The sequence below is a fragment of the Petromyzon marinus genome, chromosome 5, assembly GCF_048934315.1.
Source record: "Petromyzon marinus isolate PM22_M1 ecotype Great Lakes invasive population chromosome 5, UKy_Petmar_22M1.pri1.0, whole genome shotgun sequence".
Taxonomy (NCBI): Eukaryota; Metazoa; Chordata; class Hyperoartia; order Petromyzontiformes; family Petromyzontidae; genus Petromyzon; species Petromyzon marinus.
The window spans coordinates 5,442,239-5,456,986 of record NC_133671.1 but is presented as its reverse complement, the minus strand read 5'-3'; positions in this window follow the sequence as shown (position 1 = coordinate 5,456,986).

The window sequence follows — 14,748 nt, the reverse complement described above, 5'->3', positions numbered from 1 at the left end:
AAATAAACCTACCATTAAAATTATAGACTGATCGTTTCTTTGTCAGTGGGCAAACGTACAAAATCAGCAGGGGATCAAATACTTTTTTCCCTCACTGTACATCCTACATGCGCCTAATTAGGCCACGACAACTTCGACATCACCCCTGTGGACACTTCGATCACCGTGTGCCCCTGGACACCGCAGCACCACAGAGCAGCCGCCACACACCAGACCATCCGCCTGCCAGTAGCCCTGGTGAAGATGACTGCAATCCGCAATCTTCCAGTCGTCATGTGTAGAAGTAGCCGTTGTAGGTGCTCTTCTTGTGCCGGTCCTTGACATTCACCTGCTCAAAGGGGCACTGGGACGGCAGGGGAGACGCCGCTTCAGCGTGTGCGGCCGTGTGCCAGTGTCAACGTGAGAGTAACCACATCCCTGTGTCCGCGTACATCGTACACGTACACTTAGACACGGTTGGTACTCAAACACCAGCATACATCGGCTCGGGAAATAAGAGGGAATAAGAGGGAACGGAGGGAAAAAGGAGTGGAGAAATGGGAGAGACGAGGGAGACAGATGCTGCATCAGGCCATTTATGGACTCAGTCTATTGTCCTATCATCTCATAGCGTCCCTGGCACGTAGTCATATGTTACACAGTGGCAGTGGGGGTCGCAAAATGCCGATTTATTACTAATAAACCCCAAGGATCAGATCGAAATCTCTAATTTCGATCGGATCATTGGGGAGGGGGGGGCACGTGCCACCCCCCCCGCCCCCCCCACTGGCTCCGCCAGTGCATACAGTGGTTCGTCAACTGGGGTGCGCGCACCCCCTGGGGGTGCGAGACACGGCCAGATGTGTTTAGAAGGTAAATCATCGAAAACACAAATAAAGCATGGCCACGTAAGTACAACTACTTTGTTTCATCAAGCCCCATGCATTTATTAACATTACAAAAGTTTTAACCATCGAGAACCAAAGAAGTAGAAGACTGCAGTAATGGTGAAGAACCCATGAATAAATAAAGATTCTGATTCTGTGCCCAACCGGGGGTATGTGAGAGTCGCCTCTGGCCCTCGGAGAGGAGACGCATGTTGAACGTCATTCACGCACCGTACGTAGCCAACCGTGCTCATCGGAGGTGCGGGGGAAGGACAACAAACTAAACACAACAAGCAGTTTTAAAGAGCCATTAAGAGGTTTTTTTTGGGTTAGATCGTGTAAATATAAACGTGTCCTTGAACCCGCCGCCACCTGACACAGCCAATTAGTAAAGGTTTGTCACGGAAACAAAACGTGCCAATTAGTTACTAGTTCAGCACACCGGTGTGTTGGAGTATAGCCACAACATCTACAATTCGAGTACTGTGACGTTTCACCGGTAATTACAACCAGCCTCACCAGGCGACAGCCAGAATTGTGGAGAAATCCTCCTGTTTCGCGGTCTTAAATAGAGGGATCAGTTTTAAAGACATGCATTTTCAATCTAGATTTGAAAGTGCATAGCTCCAGTGCCTTCCTCATATTGGAAGAGCGTTCCAGACGGTTCCCCACCCACGCCGTGGGACCGTGTGCGTGTGCTGTGCGACTGCCCGCTGCGTGCGTGCGTACGTACGTGCCTGCAGGCCGAGCCGCAGCACTTCCCACGCAGCAAGTGAGAGCGGCTCGTGAACACGGAGTAGCCGGACACGGGGTCCACGTACGTGTCCTTGCCTGCCTGCACGCACGCACGCAGCGTTTCCATTCCACAAGGTCCCGCGCGTGTCAGTTACTGCGCTGCGATGGTATATCACAGTTCATTGAGTCATCGATGGTGGACGGCAGGATGGGGGTGGTGCAGTGGTGACACTTGTACATCACAGCAAGAAAAGGGCTGACTTCGATTCCAATTTCGGGTGCCTTTGTGTGGAGTTTGTACGCTCTCCCCCTGTTCTGAAGTTTGTGCGTATGTGGAGTTTGTATGTTCCCCCCCCCCCTGTTAATTCTCCCCGCTCTGAAGAGTGTGAGTGTGAGTTTGTATGTTCTCCCTCTGTTCCACACAGGTTTCCTCTGGGCTCTCTGGTTTCCTCTTAAATCAACAAAACAAAAGGCACACGATAAAACAGGTGTCGGCCAAGACATCCCCAATGCTGAAAAATTATCTGAAAAATTACTCAACTGCGATCATATACAGCAACATCACCCCCTTACGTCGTCCCAACATCACAATCTTGAGGCCAGATGGATGGCGAAGCCTTACTGGCAAGACCTTACTGACAGAGCGCCACAGGACACATAGCTCTTGTGGGTTAGGGGTCGTCCATAAATGACGTCACGCGATTTTGGACGATTTTTGACCCCCCCCCCCCGCTTCGTCAGACGGCGTAACAATAAGTCAGACCCCCCCCTCAAATATGACGTCACAAAGCTCTGCCCCCCCCCCCCCAAATAAAACATGCTTCAAATCGCTTTAAACTATTGTCATTGTAGTGCGTATTTAATGTGGCGCTGCACCATGATGTTGTAGGAGAAAACATTTATTAATAAATTTTGATTTAAAGCTTTCGTGACTGCAGTAATTCATATTCTTAGCTCTTTCGGTAAAGTCACGTTGAAGGGAAACAATAAAATAATAAAATATATAAAACAATAAAAATTCTCACGACGTTTCGACCATAACGCAAACGGTCATCATGGCAGCATCAGGTGATGACCGTTTGCGTTATGGTCGAAACGTCGTGAGAATTTTTATTGTTTTACCGAAAGAGCTAAGATTATTTATTAATAAGTCTATTTAATTAAGTAGAACGTGTTGTCTATATTTATTTAAAGTTGCGCAATTTGATGTGACGTCACATTTCTTAACCCCCCCCCCGGTGCGTGACGTCATTTATGGACGGGCCCCTTAGCAGGGTCGAGTGACTGCTGGCTGTGGGTGTTACCCGTGTTAAAACTACTCAAATCTACTCAGCGCTCTGCTCACTTCTCAAGGAGAAATTTCCATGCACAATACTCCCGGCACCTCTGCTCATAACGCACGTTTATGGATAAACATCTCTTAATGTTCGACGGCTTGTGCACCAGATCTTATTTATTCACGATGTACTTACAAAAAATTCCGCAGACTACCTACTGGATCTCCTCTGTTTCAAAGAACAAATTTGACCTCAGGTCTTCGCTCATTTACCAGCTTCACATTCCCTATTGCCGTACAAAAACTGGAGGAAGAGCTTTTGCTATTGATGCCCCCAGGGTCTGGAATGCTATTGCCAATAAACTGCAACTTAAATCACTACCTATGAGATCTTCACTCAAAACTGCTCTAGAGGAGTTGTACAACCCTAGCTGCCACTGCTATTCAGTGGCCTAAATTATGGCCCTAGATTTTGGTGTTATAATTTCTTTATGTAGTTTATTGTTAAAAATTCGGTCACAGTCCCTATGATCACTGTTACATTGCATTTATGCCTTTTATTTTGGTGATTTCGAAAAGTTTTTTTTTGTTTTGGCCATGTTTTTGTTTGTTGTAGTACGGAGTTAGACTGATGGCCTTAATGTTAGTTGTCTTGTGGTTGTTGTTGTTGTTTGACTTGCATCCCACTGGGATTTTTGCACACAGCGTTGGTGTACGGTGCTATTTCAGGAATATTTTGATGTTTTTTCCTGGATTATCTGTTTGCACAGTCACCTAGTCACTTTAAGATGTTTTCTTGTTCATGTTTTTTGTTGTTGCGGTTGCACCCGATTCAAGAGCCGAATGGCTCACAGGGCTATACCAAATAAATGAACTATGAACTATGAACTAACTAAAGATGCAGCCCCTGCAATTGCACTCACACACCAATGCTGCCAGGACTTCCACTACGTATGTCGAACTTCTTTCGCACCGTACGTAGCCAACTGTGCTCATCGATAGCTCGAGAGAACCCCTTCACAGGGTGTTTGGCCTACTCTTCCACGCTGGCCAGACATCTTAGAAGAGGTGGAAGTGCCCACACTATACCCCCGCCATATCAGACGTGTTGATCGACAAACTATCGTCTACCCATTCACACTGCTGGGTGGACAGACGCAGAGCATTTAACACAAAAAAAACTTGCACAATGGTTTCAAATGATGCGCCAGGAGTTCGAACTGACGACATCTGGATTGCAAGTGCAGCGTGCTGCTATTACACCACAGTGGCAGCATTCAATTTCGGTTCGTCTAGGAATAAAGTGTGGAGGAACGCTTCCTTAAGAGTTCCAAGGAAACGTGTAGGACCCTATTATGCCTGCAACTGCTGGGTCACAAGTCGGTGTGCAGGGCTGTGTTTTCACCAACGCAACAGGGGCGGCTGTATCATTGTGATATTATTATGCTTGTTTACCCAAGGTAAGCCTCAAGGAGTCTCTCTTTTTAGAAGGTTCATGCTAAGTATAATTCCAATTGAGTGATTTCTGGTGCCATTTTTAGAACTTGGCAAATTTGGACTGTGACGGCGGCATAACGCTTGACCTGCTCTTGCAAATCGTGTCACAGGGTCTTTTAACACCCACTGTGAAGCAGACGCCAGGTATTTTTGGTGGTTAAACACCGGCAGTAATAACCAGGGCGGCCGATTGGAATCAGACCGTGAACATCTGCAACAAGCGGCGAACGCGCTACCACGTCACAGGGTAATGGATGGTGGGGGGGAGGCGCTTAGGGTGATATGCGAGGGATCATCGAACATCTAGGGCAGTGTTCTTCATTGCGAGGCCATTGCGGGCCATTGACAGCCCTGGAGTGCGGCCCATGACATGCGGCCACCCGACAATCCTAATATATAAACACCTAGGTCTGTGATTTTGTCATTGTGACTAACGCGGCACGGATTGGTTTAAGTGCCTCACGTGACCGAGACCAAGCAGCCAACCAACGCTTGGCGGAGCTATAGAGGGGCGGGTGAAAGTCCGCATCGAACCAAACCCCCAGCAAGGCCATCTACTTAACGACGAGAGGAAATTCACACGAAATTTCGTTTTCAATTAAGTATTCCAGATGTAAAATGATATAAGCTTTTAATGAAGAAATAAAATTATCTAATTCAAAACATAATACAATTCAAAGATGTTTCATTTTAAAGCTTCAAAACGGAGCATCGGGTGCTTGCGCAAATCTGTCGTTCGTGTGCAATTTTTTTCGTGACATTCCTGGCCGAAGGCCGTAAATGGTTGTGAGGGGTGCCACAGGCGCCCCCGAACAACCCCTAGGTACACAAATGTGAAAACACCCCCCTTGCAGGCAGTGCGGCGGCCCGCACACTTGTCGGCGAAAGTGCATCCCCTGACTCTGCAAATGAGTCAACACTGATCTAGGGCCTCATGACCATGGAACTGTAGCACCACTCCTGACAAACGGGCGACACCGACCGTGTCATCACCCCCCCCGTGTTTCGTGCTGAATTAGCAAAGCCAAGCACCTGCTCCAGGCCAGCGTTAAAAGCCACCCGACTGCAGCGTTCTGGCCGGATGTGAATAAACCAGGCGGCCCATTCTCACAGACTGTGGCATCATCCCACTGCCTGCGCACGAGAAGGATTCTCAGACACTTGACGAGGTGGGGGGGGGGGCAGCTTAGCAACACTATTGAGGAAGTGCGTCGGCTTTGCTTCTCCACTCCACTACCGACAGTGACACGTTGTACACGTACAGTCCTTTGGTCAACACACTGCTGGACGAGGGCCCGTGTCCACCCCTGTGTGGTTCAGTGGAGTTGTTTCACCGTGCTTCACCACGCTGCACAGTGGGGGTCGGTGACGTTGGGGAGCGCAGGCAGCGGAGTGTAGCACGGTACAATGAACTTTGTTGCACTGCCCTTTGCCAAAAATGTCAGAATCAATGGATGTATTTATACTGGAGGAATCTGATGACTTATTGAAGCTATTTTTGACAGATGTTCAGTCGGGGTGGGTCAAAACGTTACAAAAAAATTACGAAAACACGATGAGAGTGAAAATGAGTGTATAGGAAAGGTAAAGAAATTACTTTTTAAAAAATATGCAGTCCTCAGCAGCCTGTAGCACCTATTGTATGCACGGTGGTCACCCATCCAAGCAATATCCATGCCCAGCCCAGCTCAGCGCCTCGCAATATTGGGGCGAATTCCTCGGTGGTTTGGTCGTACGAGTTGACGCGATGCATCGTGCTTAACCAACTGGGACTGGGAGAGGCCCAAGCCAGGTCCAGATGCCAAATGATCAGAAGTGGTAATGTGTGTAAGGAGAATAAGTAACAAGACATTAGGATATTGTAGTGCAGCAGTGCCTAAATACCTATGCCAAAGATGCCCCGTATAGTCTGAACACACTGTAGGGGCAAGTGCTGTTAGTGAGCACCTATGAAGGCCCGGAACGGTACCCAAGGCGTGGGTGGTCAGCACCACGCCCGGCCACCTTTGTCTCCCCCAGTGGCGGTGTTTACACACAGCCCATCAGGTCCTCATTTGAGGCCGAGTCGACCGAGGGGAGGCCCAGGACCAATTCAGATAATCATCACTGGTGTTGGCCATGAGCGCGGATCGAACTCGGGTCGCCGGATTCGTAGTGCAGCACGCAAACTACTACACTACCATTCCCCATGCGGAGGAGACGCACGCACACAGGATGAGACACATACACAGGGATTCCATAATAAAGGTTTTTGGGTTAGATCGCGTTATTTATAAATGTGTCGTAACCCTCCACCACCCGACACGGCCAATCAGTAAAAAAGTGTCACATTTACAAAGGACAAATAATTCACTACTTTAGCCCACCGGTCTTAAATAGAGCAGCAGCAGGGTGACGTCATCATTTAATTCATTCAGGTGCAGTGATTTGAGGCGGAGAGGGGTATTGTAATTATATAATCGATTGGTAATCATTCAATTGTTATTCATTGGTATTTGTTTCCCTTATAAAGAATTGTGATTGTATTACATGAATATTTTTCTTTATTTAATAATACGCTTCCAGGCCGCACTAAGCCTGTAGCTGTCAAACTGACAGTGATTCCACTCTGTTCCTGCACATAAACAGAATCACACACGAGCACAACGGAGACGCACCAGACAGGCCTCTGTGTGGTTTCTCAGAATTTTCTTCTCCTCCACTGTCAGATTGTTGCCTTCCATTGCAGCCGCAATGTTTTTATCTTTGGATTTCACTTCCGTCACCTGCACACTCCACACACACGCGCGCACACGCACGCACGCAACTTTCGTTCGAATGCAATTTGAACGAATTCGGGTGAGAGCCTGCGGAGATTCACAATGCATTTTACAAGGTCATAAGCATGTTTGTCATGACGACAAAAGTGGTAAGGCCATTTATGCTTCCCCTCCAATGAATGCTGCTCGCGACGAGCGGTTGATTGTGAGCGACTGGCAAGGAGGAATCGAGCACACATCAGCAGCAATGTGGACAGTTGAAAAATGAATTTCCGAAAACCATATCCCACATTGAATGCCAAAAATAATAACGAGATGCCATACATCAAACAGGCTGTGTGTATGTCATGTCTTATCAGCCACATTCCCATATCAGGGCAATGTATTGTTGTTTCGATGTAGCCGTTTCCACCCAATTGTAAACGTCGCAAAAATTCAAACGTAACTTGTTTTTCCTCCCCCCAAAAAATAACGAACAAAAACTAGTAGCAGTTTCGCTGCTCTTCTAATGTGCAGTTGCACAAGGGTGCCACCACCTTTGATCGCGGTACGTTTCATCTCGTCGCAACATCTGGGAAAAAAAAAATCTGCACCAGCGCCAGGCTCACGCCCCATTCATTGTGCAATTTTTTTCCGACTGAAATCCGACTGGGGCCTCATTATTTTAGCTGTGAAGGCCGACTGAGCAGAGCAGCTCACTTTACAAGGACAACCACAGCTGAAGACCCTCGGCAGTGGCGCCAGTTAGAGGACATTCGACAAACTAACACGGGCAACATTTTTATTTTATGTTACACGAAACCCACAACAGAACTTTCTGCAAACAGGGCAAACAATAAACAGTGCTTACGTACAAATCAAAAACAGTGTCAACAAATCCTGTCACAGATATATGAAAAATAAGTGAATACCTCAGTGGGCTTTGCCTGGTAGGATGGGGATGGTTTAGTTTTATTTGTTTGTGTTTTGGTTATTTATTTACCTTTCTTGTACTATGAACTACTATCACGTGTCTTTGTACTGTTTGTTGCTGTAACGTCTTTACCCGCCCCTACTGGACATCTGTAAAAAAAGAGCTTCATAGCTCATCGGATTTCTCCATTATAAATGAATATTTTCATTTTTTAGTAAACAGACTCAGATATAATGCAGCTGAGTGACAGCAATCAGCAATTGCCGAAGACATCCTGCAGCATGGCCAGAAAATGTTACGAAATGATCACAAGTCTCTCTACTCTTTGGTCAGAGTGCACCAAGTAATAATCCGAGTGACGTTGAGCAGCTTGAGCTGGATCGAGGAGGAAGGCAGGTTACTGTAACAGACACTGACGTTGTCACCCAGAGGTGAGCGATGAAGGGGGAGACCCACGCCTAGTTGGTGGGATAATATTGTAAATAAGACTTGGAGGGTCAGGCATTGACTGTGCTGCTGGATCTGGCAGAATGAAGAATGGTGAGATACAGAATCAACAGCATTGACCGTGACAGTGGGTTTGTGAGATGTGGTGGTAGCAATGGCATTGACTGTTTGTAAAAGGTTTATGGGGTTTTTTCTTCTAATTATTTTAAAATACAGTAAAACCTTGGATTGCGAGCATAATTCGTTCTGGAAACGTGTTTGTAATCCAAAGCACTCGTATATCAGTTGTGATCACGTAACGCTCGGCAGTACAAAGCGTACACGTGCAGTACTCGGATTGCAAGACCTCGCTCATTTATCAAATTAATATTTATTTAAAAATTTTGCTCGTCTTGCAAAACGCTCGCAGACCAATTTACTCGCAATCCAAGGTTTTCACTGTATTGCATTTTACCTATGACATTACGCACACAGCCGTATGATGACTGGGCTTCATCAGTGAGATGCGGGAGATGAGGGGACCCCAAGTTTTTCTAATAGAGTACCCAAAAGGAAATGTCTCATGACTTGGTGCCGGTTGCAGAGAGATTAAGAAAAAAATGTTCAGACATTGAAACAACACCAAATGTTATATTTTAAATGATGTCACCTTTTCTGCTGGCTCCACCGCTTTGGCTGCATGCTCAATACCTATTGGGCGGCCACAGCACCTCACCCGTGACATCACCACAGCCAGGAGTCTCATGCGCCAGTCACTTGAGGGCCAGGGGCTGCAGAATAAAATATTGTTCCTCTGCGTCGCCTCCACCCCCAAAGGAAGGCAAACGACACGGTCTGCGAAGACAAAAATAAAACCAAATTAAACTCGCACGCACGGCAACGGTAGACTTCAACTGAAGAGACGGGATATTACCAAAACAAATAGGTCGCTTTTGTAAGTTAAGATTCATCCTGGTATCTTGTTTGAGTTCTAAACCTGGTGAAAGAAAATAACACTTGAAACTGGTGACACGGCTCCTTGAAACGGCACAAAGGAGGGTGAGAGGTGGCTTCGGGTCTAAAGCAATGCCCTGTGTATGAGAGATAAGCGAGCGATGGTGAGGTCCCGAATTAAAATCACAGTTCCCAGCTGGAGACCAAAAAAACCCGTGTTCTCAAGCACAGCGTTTGATAGTCAAAAACTGCACACACCAAAGCATGCGTACAGTCCAACCCATTTCCTTCGGCACTCACTGCTGTCACGACAAATTCTGAGGGCCCATTTGACTTTGCACAACTTTAAACTGATACGAGTTGCTTCAAGGAAGAAGCGCGACAGGCTTTATACTTGAAGACACAAACCTGCACTCTGTGTTCTGGGCTTTCTGACCTTTGCCACGCTTGAACCTTTGCTAATGAGGAACACAACCAAATTATCCGTGCCATGATAGCACTATAGTTACGTTTAACACGAAGGCTTTCGTGACCAATATTATCCACATATTTAAGAACGAAACAGGATTTCTCCACGTATCTGGCTGTCGCCTGATGAGGCTGGTGGAAATTACTGGCGAAACGTCGTACTGCAATTGCAAATGTTGTGGGTTTACTCAGCAACGAGTCACCCGCGAGGTGAGGGTGAGGGGTGAGTCGCCCGCGAGGTGAGTGAGGGGTGAGTCGCCCGCGAGGTGAGTGAGGGGTGAGTCACCCGCGAGGTGAGGGTGAGGGGTGAGTCGCCCGCGAGGTGAGTGAGGGGTGAGTCGCCCGCGAGGTGAGTGAGGGGTGAGTCGCCCACGAGGTGAGTGTGAGGGGTGAGTCGCCCGCGAGGTGAGTGTGAGGGGTGAGTCGCTCGCGAGGTGAGGGTGAGTCGCCCGCGAGGTGAGTGAGGGGTGAGTCGCCCGCGAGGTGAGTGAGTGGTGAGTCGCCCGCGAGGTGAGTGAGTCGCCCGCGAGATGAGGGTGAGGGGTGAGTCGCCCGCGAGGTGAGGGTGAGGGGTGAGTCGCCCGCGAGGTGAGGGGTGAGTCGCTCGCGAGGTGAGTGAGGGGTGAGTCGCTCGCGAGGTGAGGGTGAGGGGTGAGTCGCTCGCGAGGTGAGTGAGTGGTGAGTCGCCCGCGAGATGAGGGTGAGGGGTGAGTCGCCCGCGAGGTGAGGGTGAGGGGTGAGTCGCCCGCGAGGTGAGGGTGAGGGGTGAGTCGCCCGCGAGGTGAGGGTGAGGGGTGAGTCGCCCGCGAGGTGAGTGAGGGGTGAGTCGCCCACGAGGTGAGTGTGAGGGGTGAGTCGCCCGCGAGGTGAGTGTGAGGGGTGAGTCGCTCGCGTTTCACTCACCCCGCGCCGGCCCCACTTAATGGATAACATCTGCGCGATGACGTCATCGTTGCAGCATAACATGATGTCATTTGCCGACAGTTAACCGCAGGCGTGACGTCAGCGGGGGTACGTGCCGTCTCTCCCATCTCGTTCGTTATAGTTTAAGTTTCTATTTAAATTGTTACACGGATGGTCCCGTTTAGCCTATCGCCCGACTATTTTACGTAGGAAGATCCGTGGTGTGTGGGCGCTGGGGTGGCTAGGAGATGTTAACTATCTCGCCTGGTATGGGGCCGTCCATAAATGACGTCACGCACCTGGGGGGGGGGGTCAGACATTTGTGACGATTGGGACGAGGGGGGGGGTGAGAAATGTGACGTCACATAAAAATGCGCAACTTTAAATACATATAGACAACACGTTCTACTTTATTACATATACTTTTTAATAAATGTTTTCTCCTACAACATCAGAGTGCAGCGCCACATTAAATACGCACTACAATGACAATAGTTTAAAGCGATTTGAAGCATGTTTTAGTTGTTGGGGAGGGAGGGCAGAGCTTTGTGACGTCATATTTGAGGGGGGGGGGGTCTGACTTTTTGTAACACCGTGGTGCTAGGGGGGGTCAAAAATCACCCAAAATCGTGTGACGTCATTCATGGACGGCCCCTAAGATCACTGCTACATTGTTTTTATAACTTTATTTGGAAACCTGCCTCCGAGTCGTCATTCACCACACAACATATTCATAATGGGCCCCAAGCGTGGTGATAGTGTTTATTTATTTAAGTTTTGTTAACGTATTCTTACGTTTATTTTTGTTTCTTTTATTTCTGTTTAGTTAGGTTTCGCACGTACGTGTTATATATTTACTGTCGTTATTTGCACGTGCGTTTCTCGCCGGCCAAAATTAAATGTGCAAGCTAGATATAAAGGCTCTCTATTTTTACAGTCGTCCATGGTTCTGGTCTCTCACCAGACGAAAGTGCAAGGTGTTCCTGTACCTGGTGGGCTGTGTAAACACCGCCACTAGGGGGAGACAAAGGCGGCCGGGCGTGGTGCTGACCACCCACTCCCTTTGTGTGCCGTGCCGGCCTTCATCGGCGGTGCTTGCGAGCAGCACTTGCCACAACAGCCTGTTTTGGGGATACGTGGGATCGTCGTTGTGTGCGTGTCTGTGTTTGTGTGCAATTGGGAGGTGGTCCCCCTTCCGACAAGCAAGTCAACGTCAGGACTTAATGTTTCATTTACTTTTCAGTATTATTATTGAGTTTCACAATGCTTACCTTTTGGTGAACTTTAACATATTTTGTAAAACTGTCCTATATGTACTTTCAATATTGTAGGTACCTGATTACAACTTACGAACAGTTCCGGATGCGAACGGGTCTGAGGAACGGAACCAGTACATAAGTCGATAACCGTCCCGTGCAGTAATTTAGCACTTAATTAGCTAGTAGTCACATCACAAATTCAATGTCAAATTCAAACTAAGACTGAGGGAAGAAATGTCAAAAATAGCAATGTAAAAATGTTATGAGTTAACATAGCAGAATCACAAAAATAAACAATGCCAATAATTTACTATCAGATGCCTATACAGAGTGCATCGCTACGTGAACAAAAATGGCACCGTACCATCTAAACACATAAAGCAAGACAGCGGGCAAGCAGGGTCACAGGTAGCGATTGTGGGGCGCGACGTCCACCCTGACGTCCACCCTGCCACCCTCGCTGGGCAGGTGGGGCACGACATCCACCCTGACGTCCACCCTGACGTCCACCCTGCCACCCTCGCCGGGCAGGTGGGGCGCGAAGTCCGCCCGTGCGCTCCTTCCTCCACCGCGTCGGTCAACTCCCGCCAGGCCCCCGCTGAGCGAGTGACGGGGGCCTCCGATGCTCACGCTGCTGGCCTCAGAGCCACACGGGGTTAAAATACACGCCCGTGCACACCACAGCTGCCACTATTAGAGGGGCCGTGGAGCGCGCTATTACCTGCGAGCGCGCTCACACCTGAGCGATTACCTCACTCGTGCAAGACATGGTGACGATCCCGCGGTCACCACCCCGCGTTCACTCTCGCCGCATGTTCCCCCACCGCCACCGAGGACTCGGCTTGCACACGCAGTCGCTCCACACAGAAATTGCAGACACCACACCATCGACGGTCTGTGCTAATTTTTTATTCTCGGCGCAAACCACAATCCCTTAAAGCTGCCCAGTCGGCACTACCGGGGGGAGTATCTTGCGAGAAAAGCCTAGGCCTACTGCCATCTGCGCTCCTGCTCACCCAAGCGTCCTACCATGTACCTCGTAGCCGTACTCGCGGCATCACACGGACGCTGTGAGAGGCGGAGGGAAGAGGACGAGAAAGCCTTGCCTAACACGGCCTCGTAGTGGCGAATGAGTGGCGAATACACACTGCCTTTCTCGCTTTTTCCACCCCGGCTTCCCAGATGTCGTGTATGACTCATCGCGGCTGGCCCGGTAATCTTTTTGCGCCCATACACTATTAAGCCAACTCAGGGGCACCGCGATGTGACTTGTCCTGCGAGGGTCGGCCAATCCCCTGGCACCGGGAAACCGTGGGACTTTCCTCATAGGAACCCTTCGGATTAAAACCCGTTGTGCCAAGCAATCCCACGCCAGGACACTACGTGTGTGCGCTGTGTATTCAGTGTGTGGCCGCGGAGTTTGCAGAGTGGCTTCGAGGCCGTGGCACCACACAATCCCTGCAAACTCCAGCATATGTGTGTGTGTGAAAGTGAGTGTGCGCGCATGTGTGTATCTGTCTTTATTTGTGAACCCGAACAGTTTGACTTTTGAACAGGCCTCAGGAATAAGGAACCCGTTCGTAAGTCGGGGGACTGCCCGCTCTTTCATTTGCGTGGCCTTTCTTTCTTTGGTCCATCGCGGGATGCTTTGTGTGCGCCGGCTTTTTTGGTGTGATTTTCCCGGGCAGGCTTCGTTGGATGCCCAGGCATCTTCACATCGGGCTCCTGTCGGTTCTGCTCTTCCGCAGCGTCCAATCCCTTTTCCATGTCGGGGGCAGTCGTTGATTTTTTATTTCGCGTGAAGCACATTACTGAACATAAAAGGGGACAAGGGAGTAAACGGGTTAGTGTGAGCCACTAAATGCACATGCATGTAAGTATCTGTAGTTATCTATTTGTGCATGTGTGGGTTTTTCTCTGGGTCAATCTCTGCCTGCATCTTTCCACGTGTATCTTTGTACGTGTCTGACACTGTCCGTGTCTATAGCTGTCTGTGTCCTTCGTGTCTCTCAAAGTGTTTGTAAACGTGTCTCTGTGTCTCTCTAGATCTTAAGAGATTGAAAACGAATTTCTTTAAGAAACTGCTCGTTGTTGTGTTTAGTTTGGTGTCCTTTACCCCGCCCCTCCGATTAGCACTGTTGGCTACGGAAATGTGTGAAAGAAATTCAACATATACACATCTCCTACGATGATCTGCAGAGGACTCTACTTGTTGTTAAAAACGGCTCTGCTATCTGGAGGAACAAGCTAAAGGCTCACCGATGCAGAAGACGATTAAGCATAGCATGGCTGGCACGATCACGATCAGTGCAATCACGCTGGTCTTCGTGGGCTCAAACTCAGGGTCGTAGTCCGGCTCTGGGATGACGTCGGGATCGACGTCGTCCAGAACCTCCAAAGGTGCTCGCCGTTGCTTTTCCAAAATAGTTCCTGTAACACAAAGACAAAGGTCCCCCGTGTAGCCTTAACAGACTGTCGGGGCAAGTGCTGTTAGCGAGCACCTATGAAGGCCGGTAACGGTACACGAGGGGGTGGGTGGCCAGCACCACGCCCGACCGCCTTCGTCTCCCTAGTGGCAATGTTTACACACCGCACCAGGTACTCATTTGAGGCTGAGTCGATCTAGAGGAGGCCCGGGACCGGTTCAGATAATCGTCACAGGTTTTGGCCGTGAGCGGGAATCGAACTCGGG